Raw genomic sequence first — 22,163 nt, 5'->3', positions numbered from 1 at the left:
GTGACGTCATTCGCAGGTCCTAAATTCCTAGAATTAGGAGTTTAGTGAATGAGAATGACGTCGCGGCTTCTGATTGGTCGCGTGGCGGTCACATGAGCGGCACGCGACCAATCAGAAGCCGCGACGTCATTCGCAGGTCCTAAACGCGCTCATTTTAAACAAAGAAGCCTGCCGGTTACCAGCGTGATGTCCAGGGGCCGCCGGAGAGGTGAATATATCAATATTTTTTATTTTAATTCTTTATTTTACACATCCCTATGGATCCGATACCGATACCCGATACCACAAAAGTATCGGATCTCGGTATCGGAATTCCGATACCGCAAGTATCGGCCGATACCCGATACTTGCGGTATCGGAATGCTCAACACTAGTAGGGAGTGAATTTGTATTTGAAATTGCCAGAGAATGGTAAAAGAAATGTAATACTCACCTTACCAGTCCCCCACTGTTCCTCTTTTAATTCTGACCTCTGCAGTCAATCATCAATGGTAGCAGTGACTCGCCTCATTCAGCTATTGGCTGCAATGGTCATGTGCACCTATGAGGGTCAATGCAATGGCTAGAAGCAGAGCTTGATGAGGAACCAGACCACAGTGAGATCAGTAAGGTGAGTATTGTGGTTTTTTTAACCCAGCACCAGCATTTTAAAAATGCAATTTCACTCCCTAGAAAATCCCTTTATGGATGTCATAAAAAATTCTCATGATAATATTGTATACCATGACACGTCAATTGTGCTCTTTTTATATATCTCACAATTACTCTCACCCACTGTTAATAATCCTAAATGCATTTCAAATTGGATATTTGCAAAATAAATAATGACCAGATCTGTCAAATTTCTTACTTACGTGACTGCATCAGTCAGTGAGTCGTACAATTAGTTAAATGTCAATTAGCAATGTTTCAAATAATTGTAAAAAAAATTTCACATCTCAAATATCTTTCTTTTTTACTTTGTTCATCTTTACTCATGAGCGCCCCGATTGTGCAAAATATTGATACAATGGTTGAATCAATGGCAGGTCTTTAAGTCTATGGCCAGTGAAATGCTGTAAACACGTTGGAGATTTCTACTTGGTCATTTTTAATGACACATCTGTTTCTGAGCACTGAGTACTGTTTTCTGTAAGCAGTCAGTATTTCATTGCTTTTTATTATTGTAAGGAACCAATTGTACTTAATGTGCTCTGAGTAGCTTTGACTTTATAAGTTTCTCAACGTACCATGCTGCTCTGTGTTAAAATATAAAAGCCATACAAAGATGCACATCACTTAAGATGTCATATTAAGGAGTTTCAGCTATTAAACTTTATTTTAGAAACGTTGTTCTTATAAGGTGAATTGTAGCACTGTACACAGCCAGTGTCATGCAGTAACTTGGGACTGTGGGCGCTAACCAGGTTCCTAGAACTAGGGGCACCCTAGTCTATCCCTGTCCCCCGGATTACTCCTGAAGGTGGAGAAATCGGGTTCACGTGCCATTCTATGGTCCTATATCCTATATCTGTCCCCTCCTCCATCCAGGGAGGTGAGAATTTGAAGTATTTAGCATAACACTTACCAGACAAACAAGGAAAGATAAACAAGGATAAATGAAAATAACAATAATACAGAATAAACACACACAAACAACAGGGTAGAACCCAGGGGAGTTAAATGAAGGAAAAAAACAGGTAAGAGAAGATGAGGATGTGCACACTAACAAAACTCCTAGCAACAATCTCCTGAACAAATCTCCAAACGCCAACTCCAGTCATGAATTACAACTCCAACTCCAAACCAGACCGTAACAACTAACACTAGAAATTCCTAAGTGCCAGAGGTGAGCATATGTAGCAGAGGGGAATGTCCAACACTGAACAGCTGAGACAATCTAGGTAGAAAAGCTCAAGCAACTTGAACTGAATAGATTAACCCTTGAGCTGCCAGCAAGGAAAAACCCTGCACTGTTTAATAAGATGGTGAACTACTTCTAATCAGAACAGGAGCTTGTGAAAATAGATAGCGCAATCTTCTGACTCCTCTCTGTAGTGGTATACATTTGACTTTAACCACATTATAAAAGGGACCTCCGGAACCTCAGATGCTGGTACCCATATTCTCTCTTCAGGACCATAACCCTTCCACTGTACCAGATACTGAAGAGATCTATGTACAGTAATAAGTGAGAACTTATGATAAACTTACCTGGAGCAGCCAGTGCCAGGCAGCAGCTGCCAAGGCAAACAGGATCATGGGGTGCATTAAAAGAGGTCTGGATACACATGATGAGAGCATTATACTGCCTCTGTACAAATCCCTAGTTAGACCGCACATGGAGTACTGTGTCCAGTTTTGGGCACCGGTGCTCAGGAAGGATATAATGGAACTAGAGAGAGTACAAAGGAGGGCAACAAAATTAATAAAGGGGATGGGAGAACTACAATACCCAGATAGATTAGCGAAATTAGGATTATTTAGTCTAGAAAAAAGACGACTGAGGGGCGATCTAATAACCATGTATAAGTATATAAGGGGACAATACAAATATCTCGCTGAGGATCTGTTTATACCAAGGAAGGTGACGGGCACAAGGGGGCATTCTTTGCGCCTGGAGGAGAGAAGGTTTTTCCACCAACATAGAAGAGGATTCTTTACTGTTAGGGCAGTGAGAATCTGGAATTGCTTGCCTGAGGAGGTGGTGATGGCGAACTCAGTCGAGGGGTTCAAGAGAGGCCTGGATGTCTTCCTGGAGCAGAACAATATTGTATCATACAATTATTAGGTTCTGTAGAAGGACGTAGATCTGGGGATTTATTATGATGGAATATAGGCTGAACTGGATGGACAAATGTCTTTTTTCGGCCTTACTAACTATGTTACTATGTATGTTACTATGTTAGAACTGATAATCTTCGCTATCTGAAAGGAAACCTGTCACCCCGTTTTTTCAAAAAGAGCTAAAAATAGCGTTAAATAGGGGCAGAGCTGGGCTTTACATTAGTGTATTTTGGAGCCTTTATTCCCCACCTATGCTGCCGAAATACCTTTGTAAAGTCGCCGTTTTAGGCTGTCACTCACGCTGGTCAGGTCATATGGGCGTGGTGACAGCGCTGTTTCTCCCCCAGATCTCCGTTGGTGGCGTAGTGGTGTGCGCATGTCCAAGTGGCGAATCCACTGCGCAGCTTCAAGGAAAATAGCGCGATCTGTGCTATTCAGGTGTTTATCGGTGAGGCCGCGTGTGTGCAGATGGTTCTTCTCGGCTTCCCGGGGGCTTCAGGAAAATGGCCGCGGGATGCCGCGCGTGCGCAGATGGCGATCTCGACGGCTATTTTCCTGAAGCCGAGTTCGCATCTCGGCTGCAGGAAAATGGCCGCCGCAATCTCCATCTGCGCACGCGCGGCATCCCGCCGCCATTTTCCTGAAGCCCCCGGGAAGCCGAGAAGAACCATCTGCGCACGCGCGGCCTCACAAAGATGGCCGCGCCCACCGATAAACGCCTGAATAGCGCAGATCGCGCTATTTTCCTTGAAGCTGCGCAGTGGATTCGCCACTTGGACATATGCACACTACTACGCCACCAACGGAGATCTGGGGGAGAAACAGCGCTGTCACCACGCCCATATGACCTGACCAGCGTGAGTGACAGCCCAAAACGGCGACTTTACAAAGGTATTTTGGCAGCATAGGTGGGGAATAAAGGCTCCAAAATACACTAATGTAAAGCCCAGCTCTGCCCCTATTTAACGCTATTTTTAGCTCTTCTTGAAAAAACGGGGTGACAGGTTCCCTTGAAGCTCCAGATTCCCATCAATAGAGACGGGGGAAGGTGGAGGTGAAGATGGTTCAGAGGAAGCAATGTATTTTTTGAGTAGAGATCAGTGAAACACATTATGAATTCTAAAAGTAGTTGGTAAAGCAAGCAACATGCTACAGGATTGATGACGGTCACAATCTTTTGGGATTGATGAACCTGGGTCCCAATTTCTAAGAAGGAACCTTCAACTTATTGTTCTTTGAAAACAACCCCACTAAATCACCAACGCACAGGTCCGGACCCACCAAACATCTCCGAGCAGCCACCCTCTTATATTTGGACCCTATATACTTCAAATTATCAAGAACACCTTGCCAAATTGATGGATAGAAGAAGAAAAATTTTCCTCATTAGCTACTCCTGAAGAACGATTCTTTGAAAGAGTTGAATTGATGATAAAATTTTCATGCCCTTAAGAACAAGGACTTACCAGTAGATTCATTACACCAGATATTCAAAACGAATTCAGCTAGAGGAAAGTAAGAAACCCAATGCTCCTGATTCTCAGACAAAACACCTAAGATATGTCTCGAGATTCTGGTTCACGTGTTCAGTTTGCTCATTAGACTGTAGATGAAAAGCCAAAGAAAATGAAAAATGGACCCACAAAAGATCACAAAATCCTTTCCAAAATTTGGAACTAAATTGCACTGCCTGGTCAGAAACAATATCAGAAGAAATATCATGTAACGACTTCTTTGATAAAAATTTGGACCAAAGTCTTGGCATTCGGTAAAGCTGGTATCGCAATGAAATGAGCTATATTGCTAAATCTATCCACCATTACCAATATTACAATGTTACCTGTCTACAGAGGTAGATCAGTGATGAAATCTATCCACAAATGAGTCCAAGTTCTTCAGGGAATCTCCAAAGATTGAAGAGCCCTGATCAGATGAGTATGTGGGGTTTAAGAACACGCGCAAATACTGCAGGAAGTTACATACTCCCGACCATCCTGGCGCACTCCAGCCCACAAAAATGACTTTCTACCAGTAGGACTGCCACTAGTTCCTTGTTAGATAGAAGTCCGGTCTATTAAAGGTATTATATCGTGCCAGAAAACCAACCCGGTAGCATGGAAAGTTAAACTGAGAAACATACGTGTGGATTTGTGGATCAGGATAAAGCCCAAAGTTAAATTAAATATTTAATCATCCTATGGGCACACTGGACAATACACAATGGTTATACATATACAGTGGTCAGATATGTAAATACCAATAGTGGTAGCACAAAAGATATATGCAGATGGATCATGTCCTTTTCTGGTTTGATGTTCGACCATGTGTGTGCTGGGCCACAGGGGGAATGGGCTGCCATCTGGTTCTAGTGCATTCACAGCACGTTACTCAACGTGCCCCCACTTTCAGAGTGAACAGCAAGAAAAACAGAGAGAGAAGCCACCTGTCCTAACACTAGCTTTTATGCCCTCTGGGTCACTCCCCTCCTGCTTTTCTGGGCTGAACCTAAATCCCCCTTGCCTATAGCAGCTAAAAACTCCAAAATCTAAAATGGGTCACTTAATAGAGCTTAATAGATGCTCCTAAGGAGGCAGTTTTGGCACCATCCAATCAATCCAGGCCCCTGCTATGCATTGAGACCAAACACACCTTTGCTACCTGGCTCCTACTAGCCATACTATGTTTCTCCCCGCCCTGTTGTGCTAAAACCGATTGAGACCCTGGAAGGCGTTTAGTCTGTTCCAGAGATCTTGAAAATGTAATCGGTGTGTGACTAAGACATACGAGCAGTCTATTCACCTTATAAAATTATAGCTGACTGAACATAGCAGTAAGGGTACCGTCACACAGTGGCATTTTGATCGCTACGACGGCACGATTTGTGACGTTCCAGTGATATATCCATGACGTTCCAGCGATCTCGCTGTGTCTGACACGCTCCTGCGATCAGGGACCCCGCTGAGAATCGTACGTCGTAGCAGATCGTTTGAAACTTTCTTTCGTCGTCTAGTGTCCCGCTGTGGCGGCATGATCGCATGGTGTAACAAAGGTTTGCACGATATTGTATACGATGTGCGCATAGTAACCAACGGCTTCTACATCGCCCATACGTCATGAAATTATCGCTCCAGCGTCATACATTGCAAAGTGTGACAGCAGTCTACGACGCTGGAGCGATATTGTTACGATGCTGGAGCGTCACGGATCGTGCCGTCGTAGCGATCAAAATGCCACTGTGTGACGGTACCCTTAGACTGCATGGTATCCACATGGCAAGCAAACCTTTTGTTCTGATCTTAGCTGGCTCAAGGTCTGCGATCTGTTACTCACAGGCCTGACCCCCTGCTGAGCTAGGTGTCCTGTTGCAGTTGAACAACAGAAGGAGATTTATAATCCCATGCCAAATAGGATAAAAATTATTCACATAAAATGTTATCTCCAATAGTATTCACAAGCTTTATTTGCCTATTTTTCAATATATACCAGGACCTCTGGCCATGACCAGGCCATGGGGGAACTGCACATGGTACTTCATACTGTTTTAACTGTATGATGTGCATTGACCTGGTCACAGTCATAAGACCCAACCTATGGTGAAGAATTGGTAGATAAGGTGCTCGACAGCTAAAAGTAGCCCTAAGTACTGGACACTGGGCAGTTAGCAGTGCTGCAGCCAGATGCGTGAGAGGTAAGGCGAGTATTTATTTTTTTGTGTTTATATATTTTGTTTTTTTTATGCAGGAGACACTCCAGACCATAATAAGGAATAAGGAATTAAATTACCCTGCAAAATCCTTACGGACGGGCAAATCTGAACTTCAACAATCCATTCATCACTAGTTTTACATTATGCATAATGCTATTTCTATTTGGCACTTGAAATGTAATGTCTTCTTAACAATGGATATTTTTTTTTTCTAAACAAAAGGGAAATTGTGGAATGCCAATTTTTTCAAGGATACAAACTTTCAAGGCTACAGAATGTAACAAGGTCAAAAAGAACAATTAATCTGGAGTTACCAAGCCCTTGAGTCATCTGCTATCAGACACTGTATTTTTCAAAAGAAAAAAAATGACCCTAACGAATACCATTTTGACTGCGGTCTTTTGTTCATCGCAAACCATTTGCTTCCCCTGTCACTATCATCCTTACCAATTCCTAGAAATTGCAACCCATGCTAAAAACGGCTCTGCAGTATCCTTGCCTTATTCAGGCAACGCCTATTTTTAACATAATTGTTAGGGTGTGGAGGAAATTAGGTCATTTTGTCATAATAAATAAGATAAAAAAGAAAATCGTTGTAATGACAAAGTGGGGGAAAACACTTAACGAGGAAAAAGGACGTGGCACATATGACTGACGCCGCTTCTGTTGGTCACTGATATGCCTATCCCTAGCTATTAATCTTCTAATGTAGGGATTGTATTCCACAATTCTTGTCTGTTAAGTACTATTCTTTATTCCGAGAGACTGCAAATGTAAACCTGTCTCAGCTAAGAATATTACATTACTGGATTATCACCAAATAGATAAGCTCTGTTCACCTCATTTGTTAAGAAGGTTTTCACAAATATGAATTAAGGGTAGCAACTATGATGGTGTAATGTGAAGACTTGCATTATGGAGACTTTGATCACATCAATAAAGTTACACTTTTTTTTACTGATGTTGTCTTAGGCAGAACTACATTATCAGCTTAACTTGCAGCCTGCTATCGACTGTTAACTGACATCAGTGCTTCCATAACCAGAATTTCTGCAAGCAGAGTCAGGCAGAGACCTGAGGCAAAAGAGCGCCAGATAGTTCATGGTCCAACTCAGAGGAGATATTAAGGGTTTCGATGAGAGAATAATAAGCAGAAATTTGGTTTCAGGAACCAGGTAAAACAAAACAGAAGTTTATCCAAAATAAATGCAAAAAGCAACAGAATAAACAATGCAATAATTAGCAAGGGACAGGTGTCAAATGGCTCTGCAAATAGGGTGCATGGCAAAGAGCAAAACCTGTCCTACAGTTTGTTCCCCACCCATCAAGAGGCAGACATTTCCACAATATAGGGCTAAGGAGATTTGGTTGGGTTACCCATCAGATGGGGAGACCACTCCCCTGACTGAGGAACATGGTGTGGAAGATAAATGTGAAAAAATCTTTTAAAATTTGAATTCACCATGCTTGATACATTTTTCCCAAACTTTCGATTTGCTGCAAATTGCAGTGCTGCAAAGCCTTCAAATGCACTTAAAAGATAGATGTAACAATCCGAGGTAACTCAGGAGTAAGGTTCCCATTGCGTTAATGGGAATGCGCTAACGGACAGCGTTGCACGGCGAAATTAACGCCGTGCAATGCGTCCGTTAGCGCGCCCATTCACGGCAATGGGAACGCGCAGCACTAGCACGTGCCATGTTCGGCACGCGCTAGCGACGCGCCGGTGTTTTGTGGCGCTCCGTGGACGCTGCTTGCAGCGTCCGAGGCGCGCCCGCGGTCCGTTCCCCGCGGCCCCGGTAAAAACATTGCGTTAGCGCAATCTGCTAGCGCTAGCGCTAAACGGATTGCACTAACGCAATGTGACCCTAGCCTTACAACAGCCTATTTAATATCACAATGCACATACTGACTTTTCATGTGTGTGTGTTTTTTAAATAAAAAATGGTCCAAAAATTATCCCTTTTGCCCATTATTGATCATACAGCCATTCTGTGCAGAACAATGACTCACAAAAGTCTGCTGTCGCTCTGTGTATTGGACATATGTTATCTTACTTCAATCAACTGATAAATATATAAAATATAACTTGTATCATATAGATTGAAACATGTATGTCACTCTATGCAGCAATAAAGAAACCAAATGCTGCAGTTGTGTTTTTAATTCCCGTGTCTCTGATGTGAACAGTAAAGTCCGTACCTTTATTACGATATTCTAGGTCATTTTCCATAATTTCCAGTTGACTTTTTAGTTACTCATGTGTCATTTCCTTTGAAGGACTGATCCTCCCTTGCTAAGGAAATACATTTGTAAGACAAGAACTTGCTGATAAAATGCTAAATCATAAAAGAACAATTAAAGGCATTGAAATGTGAGAGTGAGAACTGTATGAGAAGTTTCTTCTATAAAACAAAACCAGACAATGCGGCTGATAGGTTTAAGGAAAAAGGAAAAAAAAAACAGCAAATGAAGTCACAAAGGTTATTTTAGTTACTTACACCTAACCTTTTATTTTAAAACAATCCCAGTCTTGAGCCAGAAACATATTCGAAAATTTATAACAAGTTTTAAAGGGAACCAGTCATGAGATTCATGCTGCCTGAACCACCGGCAACATGAATCAGAGCCTGGCTTTGTAGCTGCTGCCAGGTATGTAGAGCTTAGAGATGAGTGAACGTGCTCGGATAAGGTGATATCCAGGCTCGGGTGCTAACCGAGTAACTTGGGCATGCTCGAAAAATATGTTCAAGTACTGCGGCTGTATGTCTCGGGGCTGTTAGACAATGGCAACAAATGCAGGGTTGGCTGTTTGCTATGCAATCCCTACATGTGTTGCGCTGTTGAACAGCGGCGAGACATGCAGTCGCGGGGACTCGAACATATTTGTCGAGCACGCCCAAGATACTCGGTTAACGCCCTGGCATGCGCCGATAACTCCTTTCACTCATCACTAATAACTCTGAATCACTGTAACATTTCAAAGAAAAGAATTTGAAAACCAGACCATGTCCACCAAAGCCCCCCCCTACTATTATATTATGCTTTTGATTACATTGCACTATCTTATTTTGCAGCACTTTACATACATTATCACTATTGTCCCCAGTGGGGTTCACAATCTAAATTCCCTTTCAGTATGTTTTGGGAGTGTGGGAGGAAATCAGAGAAACATGGGGAGAACATACAAACTCCTTGCAGATGTTGTCCTTGTTGGGATTTGAACCCAGGACTTACCACTGAGCCACCGTGCTGCCCTATAGAGCATGCCCCCCTTCACGCTGGACCTCTCATCATAATATCAGGACGGACCTCACCACATTATACAATGCTGTTTTTTTACCTTGTTGAGTCTCGGCCCAGTGTGGCACCACTTGTGTTCGACCCTCGTTGCGCCGCTGCGCCGCGGTTGATTAATGCCAGACCTTTCACCGTAGAATTAGGACGGACCTCACCTCGTTATTCTACGCTGCTCTTCTACCTTGGTGAGTTTCGGCCCGTTGTGGCACTTATTGTGTTTTCAGCTTTGTGCCCGCCCTTTCTTCCCTGTATGGCACGGGGTAAACCATAACTTGTGTTCTGCAGGGTATTATAGCACGCACAATATTTATTCATTCTCCTTGCATTCTGGTACCCCTCTAGCGCGGATTCAGTTGTATTTATAGTATGATGATCCCTCCAACAGCCCCCTTCATAGTATGATAGTCCCCCAGTACCCCTAATATAGTTTGATGGTACCCCTGACAACCCCCCATGTAGTATGATGTTTAACCTCATAGCCCCCTATATAACATGATGGTCCACATCACACCCCCCTATATGGTATGATGGTCCATCTGACAGTCCCCTATATAGTTTGATGGTCCCTCCAACAGCCCCCTATATAGTATGATGGTCCCCCAACACCTCCCCCATATACAATGTGGGACACCACACAGCTCCTTTTATGTTATGATGGTACACCTCACAGCTCTTATTTAGTATGATGGTACCACCAACAGCCCCCCATATAGTATGATGGTCCACCTCACAGTCACCCATATAGTATGATGATCCTCCCAACAGCCCTTTATGTAATATGATGGTCAACCCAACAGTAATCTATATAGTACAGTGCTGTGCAAATTAATTGGGACAAAGCATTTTTTAAGTCAAATCGTAAGCTGTTTACCAGTCAGTGATTCAAACCAGTTTCAATATATAATAAATAAACCTTGGTCAACAAGCCAGTGGAAAAAGGTAATTTTCAGAATTAGTATGCAACAGTGCATTATAACATTTTATTATTAAATATTCAAAAATATGTGTTTTTTTGCTTCGTCCCAGTTAATTTGCACAGCATTGTATGGTGGTCCACCCCACAGCCCCTTATATACTGTGATGGTCCAACTCACAGCACCGTGTATAGTGTTATGGTCCCCCACAACATCCCAAAATAAAAAAAAAATCTCTATACTCACCTAATCCAGACACCTCATCCTCTGCAGCATCTGACTCCTCTTTTATGCATTCTTCATTGCACCTTGCAGCGCTGGGGTCCTGGGTTCTAATCCCACCCAGGACAACATCTGCAAAGAGTTTGTATGTTCTCTCCGTGTTTGCGTGGGTTTCCTCCGGGCACTCCGGTTTCCTCCCACATTCCAAAGACATACTGATAGGAATTCTAGATTGTGAGCCCAATCGGGGACAGTGATGATAATGTGTGCAAACTGTAAAGCGCTGCGGAATATGTTAGCGCTATATAAAAATAAAGATTATTATTATTATTATTATTTATTGCACCGCCGATGTCACCTGTTGGTCCTGGCATCTGGCAGGCCGCAGACAGAGGGGACGCCTGTTGACTGCTGGAGTAAGTGACAAAGCCAGCGACTTTGTGCTCCATCACAAGTGTTAACAGTATGGGCATCTTGAAGATGCAGCTTCTGATAACAATTCTGATTATTTTCTTCTACTAATATTTGTTTATGTGCTATTCACAGTGTTACCAAGCAGTACTATGGACTTTAGAGCCCGTGACAGCACATGGACAGCAGTGACACAAGCACGGAGGAAAATAACACAGGGTAACAAGAAACCATTCTTAAATTTAAGGATCTACTTAGAAAAAGGACTTGTGTCTGGTGGAATCATGCTTTTTTGGAGCCATACATTCAGGAGGGGTTATCCCAAGGGGGTTAAGAGTGCAAGTATTTCCATCATTCCCTATCCACGACGCAAGTTTTAGAGCAAGATGGGAGGAATATGCCCATAAATGTTCTAATGAGTACATGGAGTTATGTAAAGAGATGAATTCCAACTCATTCAGGGAGATGGAAACTGAAATAGAGACTTTACAGACCACCATTAAGCGTGAGACGTCAGGGGAAACCCTTAAGAAATTTAATAATAAAATAGATGCCAAGCTCCAAAAATAGGCTGAGGAAATTCAGTTAACTAAATCTAAAAAGTTCCAAAGGGATTTAAATGATAAGCAGTCGAAATGGACGTACAAGTGGAGGAATCAGAATGAGCGGTCACACTCATTCTATAGGATTGGGTCGGCATCACAGTCTCGATCGACATCTTTTAAATGCAACACATCTTTTGAGGATTTACACACCACTTATAGGAATCTCTTAGAAGCAGATGGTGAAGGGACCCAATCAGTCAAAAGGATTAGCACCAGACTAAATGCTAAGAAAGGGCCAGCCGGGATTCAGCCAGATCCCAGATCCCAAGGAGGGTTACAGGTAATCAATTTATCAGACTATACTCTTTCTGTAGTGCAGCTGGATGTACTGAGTAGGGGTTTAACTTTTTCTCCTACTAATGCCTTTAATTATTTTTCAGCAAAAAAAGACCAGCACCTCTTTTTTCATAAACTTATTCTAAAGAAGCTACCCACTAAGGGGGAACACAGAGAAGAAATCCTGAATGAGGCAGAGAGAGAGGCACTTCAGGTTTGGGATAATTTACATGAAGAACAAATACCTGTACAATAAGGTGGGTTCCCTCTGACTATTTTACCAAAATCAAGAAAGTCCCCCCCTTGTACCTCACGCCCGTGGTGGAAGTCTTCATCAAATTGGTTATTGAAGATTTTAAAAAACTGTCTACTAGGCGACAATTGGATAACTTAACATCCAAACAAAGGGACACTATTCACTAACTGCAGTCTCTAAAGGTCAGTGGTGAGCAGACGCCTCTGGGACTAAGTCCTGCTTATCCCCTTCTGAGCATGCCCAAAGGAAGACTTCTCATTGGAGGTCGGGGGTCACAAGCTCAGGTCCTATAGCAACTCCCATTGGTCCTCTAGGAAGGTCCTGAAGTTGCTGCAACTATAAAAGGTTTGCATGGCCATATGGCCATGCACTAGTATCATTTGTGTATGTGCTTGTCGCCATTTGATACACTACCAATCTCTCTACATGTGTTGTGTGTTCGTCTAGCTTTGGGAATACTCTCAGGAAGGCAGTTAGTGTCAGTGGGGGCAATTAGCTGCTTGGCTTAGCATCAGGTTCCTTCCTGTGTGCGGTTAACATGGAAGAGTTCCTGAGCAAGCGCAACCCTAGTTAGGGTATTATTCCCACGTGGAATCTTACAACTCTGTGTAGCAACAGGGTTTGTTCATATTCAGACCGAGTGACAGAACTCATGTCTATACCGCCAAATAGTGCCGCCATCTATTAGCAGCAGGTCTCACTCCTGCACGGTGGACCCCGGGCTGGGAACGCACCTATGCTCCTCTACTAATAACTCGGTGCATTCCGATAGCCCTACCATATGGCTGACACATTTTCATTACTACACCTAGAGCTTGGAGTCAATGTCAGCTTCTGACACCAAGCCCTAATCCACTGCATCAGATTGAAAAAGGTGGCGCTGAACTGAGAAATTACATCACAAAACCTTTTTTTAAATATCTTTATTGAGCTCAAAAAGTCTTCATTGCTGTACAAAAACGCATGCAAAAAATGTATATAAAACCACAGCAAAAACGCAACAAAAGTTGCGTCAAAACACGTGTTGTTGCTGCCAAGAGATGCAGAAACCTTGTAGAAATTTCTGCAAGCAAATACTCAATATGTGCACATAGTCTTACGCTTTTTTAGATTCTTAATGCTGTTGAAAGCAGAACCAAGACAGCACAACGATTTTAACAGAAAGAAAATCTAAAATCAGTGTCAGATGGTGTGATAGCTTGACCCAAGTGATTACAATTAGCTTTTGCATTTATTTGTGCTATCCTTTCTATGAAGGGGAAATACCGTAATTGCTTTTTTTGGATGTGTACTTACCTGGTATTTCTTATTTTGTCATTTTAAGGGAAAGAGTTTCAATTTTAATGAAAAAAAAATTAACAAATAGTATCACAAATGGTGTTATTTAACTGTGCATGTCTATTTCACACATCTGTATTACTGCAACATTTTGGCAGTCGTACACCCCACACCTGTACTGTTGCTTGCTGCCACATTTTTGTTTCTACCTAGCATTTCTTTTACCATTCTCTGTTGAAAAGATTACCAAAAGTTAATCATAGTGTTCTATAAAATGTATGGTAAATAGTGATGAGCGAGTATACTCGTTGCTCGGGTGGTCTCAGAGTATTTGTGATTGCTCGGAGATTTAGTTTTTGTTGACACAGCTGCATAATTTACAGCTGTTAGCCAGCTTGAGTACATGTGGGGGTTGCCTGGTTGCTAGGGAATCCCCACATGTAATCAAGCTGTCTAGTAGCCGCAAATAATGCCGCTGCGGCAAGGAAAACTAAATCTCCGAGCAGTCACAAGTACTTGGAGACCACCCGAGCGTGCTTGAGAAAACCCAAGCAACGAGTATACTCGCTCATCACTAATGGTAAAATGAAAACTGGCATTGGCAAATGACGGGGTATTTTAAAAGAAAAACATACTACAGCTAAGAATTGAATAGCTTATGGCTAAGAATTTGGGAGCCACTAGTTGCAGCAGAATATTCACCGCCATCACTGGCACCAGCTGTCTGGGCAATAGTGCTATCAAACATAGGTTCCAATTAGCCTCAAAGTATATAAATGGGGAGCAATTGTGGAGCGTTATGGTACATGTGGCACATCACATCAGCAGGATGATGTTTCCTCTAACAGCGACACAATCAGTTTGAGTCAGTGTTCTGCACAATACAGTCTGCCTAGTCATAAAAGATAAAGGCTATGTGCCCACGTTGCAGAATAGAAGCAGATTTTTCCTCATCAAAACCACACACCCTTGCCAGGGAAAACGCTTTCGGATTTTGATGTGTTTTTGACGCATTTTTCATGCGCTTTTTCTAAGCGTTTTTGAGCACAAATAAAGTTGGGACAAAAAAAGGCTCCTATGAGGTCCCATCTAGATGATCCTGCTGCCACTAAAGGGGAACAGACATATGCCGATGGGAGTAGTAGTCTCAGTAGTGTCATCGGCCTATGTCTGGTTTATGGGATGCTCATGGTATGGCATGATGGGATGCCCATGATGTCACTTCCTATTTGCTGCAGTATTGATTTACAAAAATAAGTGAGCATGCTGCATATTTTTCCACGATGGGAATCCGCTGCGGAAAAATATTCACCATGGGCACAGCAATTGCAGAATGCAGTTATAATTAATGGGATGCATTTTGTTTGCATTTTTAGGTGTTTCTGCAGCGGAAAAACATGTCAGAAACGCTTAAAAAACACAACGTGGGCACACAGCCTAAGAGGGATCATTCTGAGACCATTTTTTAAACTAAAAACATGTCAGCGTGCTGTGCTATTAAACAGACTGATGGTTTCTACCAAGTTACCATCTGTTTCTGTGGTGAGGTCCCATTGACATTACGCAGGTTGTGTTTGCTTTAAAGGGATTAGAAAGGGTTGCATTAAGTCCAATAAAAGTATCATACACATCTGGGCTGTATACAATTCACAGCAACTCGAACTTTTTGAAAAAATGTTGCTAAACCTGCAGAATTTGAATGTCAAAAGATTTGAATGTCTCTATTCATCATATGACGGTATAAGCTGCAGGTGGATCAGGCATTATATGGTCTACAACAAATCCTGACAACGGGATGATTCCTCATTAAAAGTATCCTGTTTATTCACTGTATGTCAGTATCTAATCTCTAAGGCTACTTTCACACTAGCGTCGGTACGGAGCCGTCGCCATGCGTCCGCCCGACGTACCGACGCAAACTGCGAAAAAAATGAACAACGGGGGCAGCGGATGCAGTTTTACAACGCATCTGCTGCCCCATTGTAAGGTCCGGGGAGCAGGGGGCGGAGTTCCGGCCACGCATGCGCGGTCGGAAATGGCGGACTCGACGCACAAAAAAACGTTACATGTAACTTTTTTTGTGCCGACGGTCCGCCAAAACACGATGCATCCATGTGGCCATACGTCACAATGCATCGCTAATGCAAGTCTATCCTGCGGGCACATTTGCAGGATCCGTTTTTTATCCAAAACGATGGATTGTGACGTACAGCAAACAACGCTAGTGTGAAAGTAGCCTAAGTTTTGCAGTATTTTGTAAATCATAATCTATCTCGTTAGAAATGATGAGTAATATATCTGGGGTGTTTTACCATGTAAGTCTGTGTACACTATGATATACATTCTGATACATACAATCTATGCATTAAAGGGAATCTGTCAGAAGGTTTTTGCCATGAAATCTGTGGTGAGAATGAGGTGGGTTTTAAAACACTGAATGAATGCAAGGATGTATCGCATGTCCAGCTGTATGGTGTTGTTTCCTTAGACTGAAGTTTTAATCACTTTGTAATTAACATTGCCGTGACTATCATGCAAGTGAGCAGTTGTCTAACTCCGCCCACTCCTCTGATAAGCAGCTCACTGTCTACAGTGGGTGGGGTTAGCTTTCTTAGCTCTGCTACATTGTTACATCTAAAAACTCTGATTGTGTCAGAACAGCTGCACCCTGTAAACCAAGTTATACATCGTTGAATTCAGCTTCTCTTTGTCTACATCATGCTGCTCTCAGATGAGGTAGCAAAGACATGCCGACCAATTCCCTTTAAGAATTTATATTATATGCTAACTTCCACAATTGTTCCATAGGGTCTTGGTCTTCTGTGGCTCCCTCAAGCTGCTGCATAACACCTAGTTGTTACCCCTAGTAGCAACAGAGCAAGTAAATATTTCAATGCATGTGTAATTTATTGCTTTAGAAATGTATCAATGATTCCCGGTCATTACTTGTTAGCTTGGAAATGTAGTAATCTGTTTATAAAGTACACATGACCCTTGGTTTCATTTGATATATGTTGTTACTTTTTTTCCTCTTTTATGTATTTTTGCTTAATATTGGAATAGGTTTGTGTGCAAATAAAGTCTAATTCTCAGAATAAATATTATTTGAGAACAAGCATATTCCAGGCTGGAGGTTTGTCCTTGGTGAAAAGGTTTATTTGCTTTTACCATTTTGCTCTTGGGTTATCAATATGTGGACTTGTGATTTAACCCTCAGATGTATTAATCTGTAGAAAAGCAAATCAGATTTTGATATTGCTGCCAGAGGAGAGATCTGAGCATTAAATGGTAACGTCACCTGATTTATGCTACAGAAAACTCAGGCAGCATCAATCAGAGACTGGCTACACGATTGCAGCCAGGTATAATTTCTCTGAAACTGTCCAACATTTCAGAGAAAATACTATTTGAAGATCCTGCCGGGGACCTTAACTGGGGACAAGATTAACAGGTCTCTCACTATGGAAGAGACATGTCAATTGCGTTGCTGGAAAGAGGTGGCAATGGGTTAATCTTGTTTCTGGCTAGCCTACCTGGCCGAATGTTCAAATTACTGTATATACTCGAGTATAAGCCGAGATTTTCAGCCCATTTTTTTGGGCTGAAAGTCCATCTCTTGGCTTATACTCGAGTCATACCCAGGGGTCGGGAGGGGGAGCGGGGGCCGTCTAATTATACTCACCTGCTCCTGGCGCGGTCCCTGCAGGTCCCTGGCTCCCTGGCGCCCCAGCTTCTTCCTGTAGTGAGCGGTCACATGGTACCGCTCATTACAGTAATGAATATGCGGCTCCACCAGGAGCAGGTGAGTATAATGGGGAGGGGAGTGCTGCGCTGCGCGATATTCACCTGCTCCCCATTCCGGCGCCGCTCCGTCTTCAGCGTCTTCTGCAGTGACGCTGAGGTCAGAGGGCGAGGTGACGTGATTAGTGCGCGCCCTCTGCCTGAACGTCAGTGCAGAAGACGTTGAAGACGGAGCCGCGCCGGAACGAGGAGCAGGTGAATATTGCAAGTGCCGGAGGCCTGAGCGACGGAGAGGTGAGTATGTGATTTATTTTTTATCGCAGCAACAGCATATGGGGCAAGTGTCTGTATGAAGCATCTATGGGGCCATAACGTTTGTGTAGCACTATATGGGGCCATAACGTTTGTGCAGCACTATATGGGGCCATAACGTTTGTGCAGCACTATATGGGGCCATAACATTTGTGCAGCACTATATGGGGCAGTGACTGTATGGAGCATCTATGGGGCCATAACGTTTGTGCAGCACTTTATGGGGCAAGTGTCTGTATGGAGCATCTTATGGGGCCATAATCAAGGTTTGTGCAGCATTATATTGGGCAAATGTGTCTATGGAACATCTTATGGGGCCATTATTAACCTTTATGCAGGATTATATGGGGAATATTTTAATATGGAGCTTCTTATGGGGCCATCATAAACTTTATGGAGCATTATATGGGGCTCCTGATTCAATATGGATATTCATAAACACTTAACCTACTGATGTCTCAATTAATTTTACTTTTACTTTATCTATTTTTACTTTTGACATTTACCGGTAGTTGCTGCATTTTCCACCCTAGGCTTATACTCGAGTCAATAAGTTTTCCCAGTTTTTTGTGGCAAAATTAGGGGGGTCGGCTTATACTCGGGTCGGCTTATACTAGAGTATATACGGTAGATCTCCTCTTAAATGCCAGAGCTTTTCAGAGAAAATTATTCCTAGCTGCAATTGTGTACGAAGGCTTTGATTCATGCTGTTCACAGTTTGTGCAGTATGAATTAGCTTACAGTTTCCCCCTTAATGCTCATGAGCCTTTACCAACTATTTAAGCCAGTCTGCACTTATAACTTTTCAATTTTTACAAGCACAGAAGAGCAAGTGATTGCAACTTACTAAGTTGCCTGTTCTGGATGTTGAGGGATGCATGACCTCAAGCATGTGATTTGCATACACATGGTCACATGCCAACTAGTCGTGTGTGACCTCGCTCAATGCAAATTTATTGAGCTGGACAGGTTGTGCTTGCTTGAAATTGTTGTGTAACGGTACAACTCCCGTATAAGCATATATACCAGCTGTCGTTTCTCTATGACTAGGAAAATTAATTCCTCAGGAAAACATGTACGGATGGATCATCCATGGTTTTGAAGGGGCTGTGATTTTAGAAAGAAGTGCCTCCAAAACAAATTTAGTAAGGTTTTTATTGTAATGAGTTTCGGTTCCCTCTTCAAATCAAAAACGCACATTTGGCTCTAGCCTTGAAGAAGGCCCTGAAACACGTTATAATAAAAACTCTAAAACATTTGTTTCAGAGACCCTTCTTTCAAGCAGCGCAGGCCCATCAATACCGAGGATGATCCATCTCTATAATTTTATGGTTTTATTACATGTACTGCCATATAAATAGTTTGATTAGTAGTCCTGACAGTTCCTACAACAGTCAACCATAATCATATAACATCTTCTAGGCTCAACCATACCTGTGATATTGATACAAATTGGTATTGGACACCTCATCAGGGTGCTTGTTCATTAACAGTAAGTTAAATCAAAGCAAAAATCGCATCCACTAATGGAAACTCATCCACACTTATCATTTATTAATGAATTTCCCCCCAAAAGTCTTAAATGCAAAATACCCCTTTTATTTGTTAAACTTTCCAACTCTCATGCTATGTTTTCCCCGCCTGCTACCTTTGACCAACTTCAGGGGGTTGCCAAGTCTGGCTGTCAAAACTTAATCTTGCATCATACTATTACCTCCTACCATGGCCCTCAATACACCCGGGGCAATGGGCATATGATTGTGTGCTTACTGAGAAAAAGTTTTCTGATAAGTTTCCAGAGACACACAAAAATAGAAATGATGTAAAACAAGAAATAACAAAAACACATAAAAAAAACAACAGAAACTATCAAAGAGTTAATAGCACATAGACTACCAGTAGAACATAAGCATGCGTTAATCACGGTTAAAAAGCCCTAGCCTGCGGGATGTGCGACCTGCAAAGTTGCATTTAGGTCATCCAATAATTGGTAAATGAGCCCTCATTGTATCTTCACCTGATTATATCGGACAAGTGCTAATTTATGATTTATTTTTAGGAATAGTAAACCAACTCATGATATTCTAAAAGTGAGAAACATGTCTGATTTTGATTTTAGGGTTGGATCAAAATAGTCAATGCAAATCTATGAGTCCATGAAAAATCATCGGACTGCACTCGGATGATATCCAAGTTCAGCCTGAGACTGTCACATAGGAGAAGGTGTGGAAACTTTTTTCAGCTCCAAAAAAGAAAAAATGTCACCTTGATCAAACTCTGAGCAGATAAGAATAATCAGACTGTTTCTCTCGGATGGCGAGAAAAACGGCCATGTGCATTTAACCCTTACATTGAGCAAATAAAGCTGGATGTACAATTTTCGATCCTTCCACTATATGTATTCTTAGTGCAGGCTACTTGAAGTCTATGACTTGTAGATTTATCTTGTTGTAAACATGTGAATCAGCCTTCCTTATTATCCCTACATCTACGATTTAGGTATTTTTCAATTGGGAATGGTGTAAGCTCTCCCCCACCCTCTTTGTGCACTCTCCATGTAACCCTCATATAAGCACGTCTGCATCTGTATCACTTTACACCTTATATCGGTCTCGTTTCCCTCCTGCAGCGACACTGCACAGCAATATGTTCAGGAAGATACTGGGACCCGGTTGTGTAATTTCCACAGCTTGAAGTGATTCTGGCTGGAGAGAAAATACAAAAATTAACCCTTTCACCTTTGGAGAGAAAAAAATCAAGATTATGCGTTGGCACGCAGATTTTATTTTCAAATAGCATTTCTATTCATTATTTTGTCATGAAAATAATTAATTGACAATTTAAAAAAAAATAAGGCCTCAGTTCATTAAATCTTTACATCAGAATTGTTGGGTAAAAAGCTTTGAAAAGTTGCTTTTCACAATGTGACGCTTGTTGGCAGATATGCAACAGATACAGACTTATTTGTGTGCAGGAGAAGTTTACACTTTTCTGACAGCAGATGGCGATGTTCTTACTGTTATATGCTTAGTTGAATGTAATGCATATACTTGTTGTACTTTGGTTTCACTTTCTCTCTGGTAAAAGGTCCTTTAGACATCCTGTTATGCTGTATTAAGAAGCTGATGCATGTACTTCATGTTCTGTGTTGATAAAAGTTGAAATACCCCATATAATCTACTCTCACAAGTTTCTTCTACGACCAAACTATGCAACAACGCTGAGGTTTGAGAATGTATAATTCTACCTTTTTGGACATCCATCTCTTTTAGTAACTGCAGAAATTAGCAAGGTTACTGTAGAAACATACCTGATCTCTCTTACATGTCTTTCCTGATCTCCATTTTTATGTTTTGTTACACAAAATGAATAATTTGCAGACAGATATCTTACAAGTGCGAATGATCTGTGAATAAAAGAATTCTGGACACTAGCAAATACTACCTTACTGATTCGTTTTAAACTGTAAATGTAAAATATAAGCAATTTGGTCACATTGTGAATCAAATAAATGTGTGCTGAATTTTAAGAAATTTGCAAGTCCCAATGAATTAGAACAATTTGCATTTGATTTACGAGGATCACCAGTACAATGCCTGCCGCTTTATAATTGTAGAATTGTAGCATTGTAGAACATTGCATAAGCCATGGAAGACTCACAGAACGTAATGCACAGCTGCACAGATTATCCTCATAATGCCTTCCAGCTAGCACATCACATGGGATAGAGCAGACAATCAGAAAGAACTATCACAGGCTGCATAAAAGCTGAGGTAGGGAAAGCAGCAGCCATTTTAAAGTGTTTCCCAATAGATGGTTTCAGAGCTCAAAGCTCAGCAAGTGAGAATAGGGAAAGAAAGACCAAAATAATGGAGAAAAAAACTCCTGACAGTATTGAGTTGTAAAGCTGCAGTGAGTGAAAGTGAGTGTTGTAGTCTTCAAATAACACAGAGATTCAATTGATAGGGAGAGATCAAGAAAAAGGTACCTTCACACATAACGATTTCTTTAACGATATCGTTGCTTTTTGTGACGTAGCAACGATATCGTTAACGAAATCGTTATGTGTGACAGCGACCAACGATCAGGCCCCTGCTGGGAGATCGTTGGTCGCTGGGAATGATCAGGACCTTTTTTTTGGTCGCTGATCACCCACTGTCATCGCTGAATCGGCGTGTGTGACGCTGATCCAGCGATGTGTTCACTGGTAACCAGGGTAAATATCGGGTTACTAAGCGCAGGGCTGCGCTTAGAAACCCGATATTTACCCTGGTTACCATTGTAAAAGTAAAAAAAAAAAACACTACATACTCACATTCCGGTGTCTGTCACGTCCCCCGCCTTCAGCTTCCCGCACTGACTGTGAGCGCCGGCCG

The sequence above is a fragment of the Ranitomeya imitator genome, chromosome 9 (genome assembly GCF_032444005.1).
Source record: "Ranitomeya imitator isolate aRanImi1 chromosome 9, aRanImi1.pri, whole genome shotgun sequence".
In the NCBI taxonomy this organism is placed as follows: Eukaryota; Metazoa; Chordata; class Amphibia; order Anura; family Dendrobatidae; genus Ranitomeya; species Ranitomeya imitator.
This window is presented reverse-complemented; position numbering follows the sequence as displayed.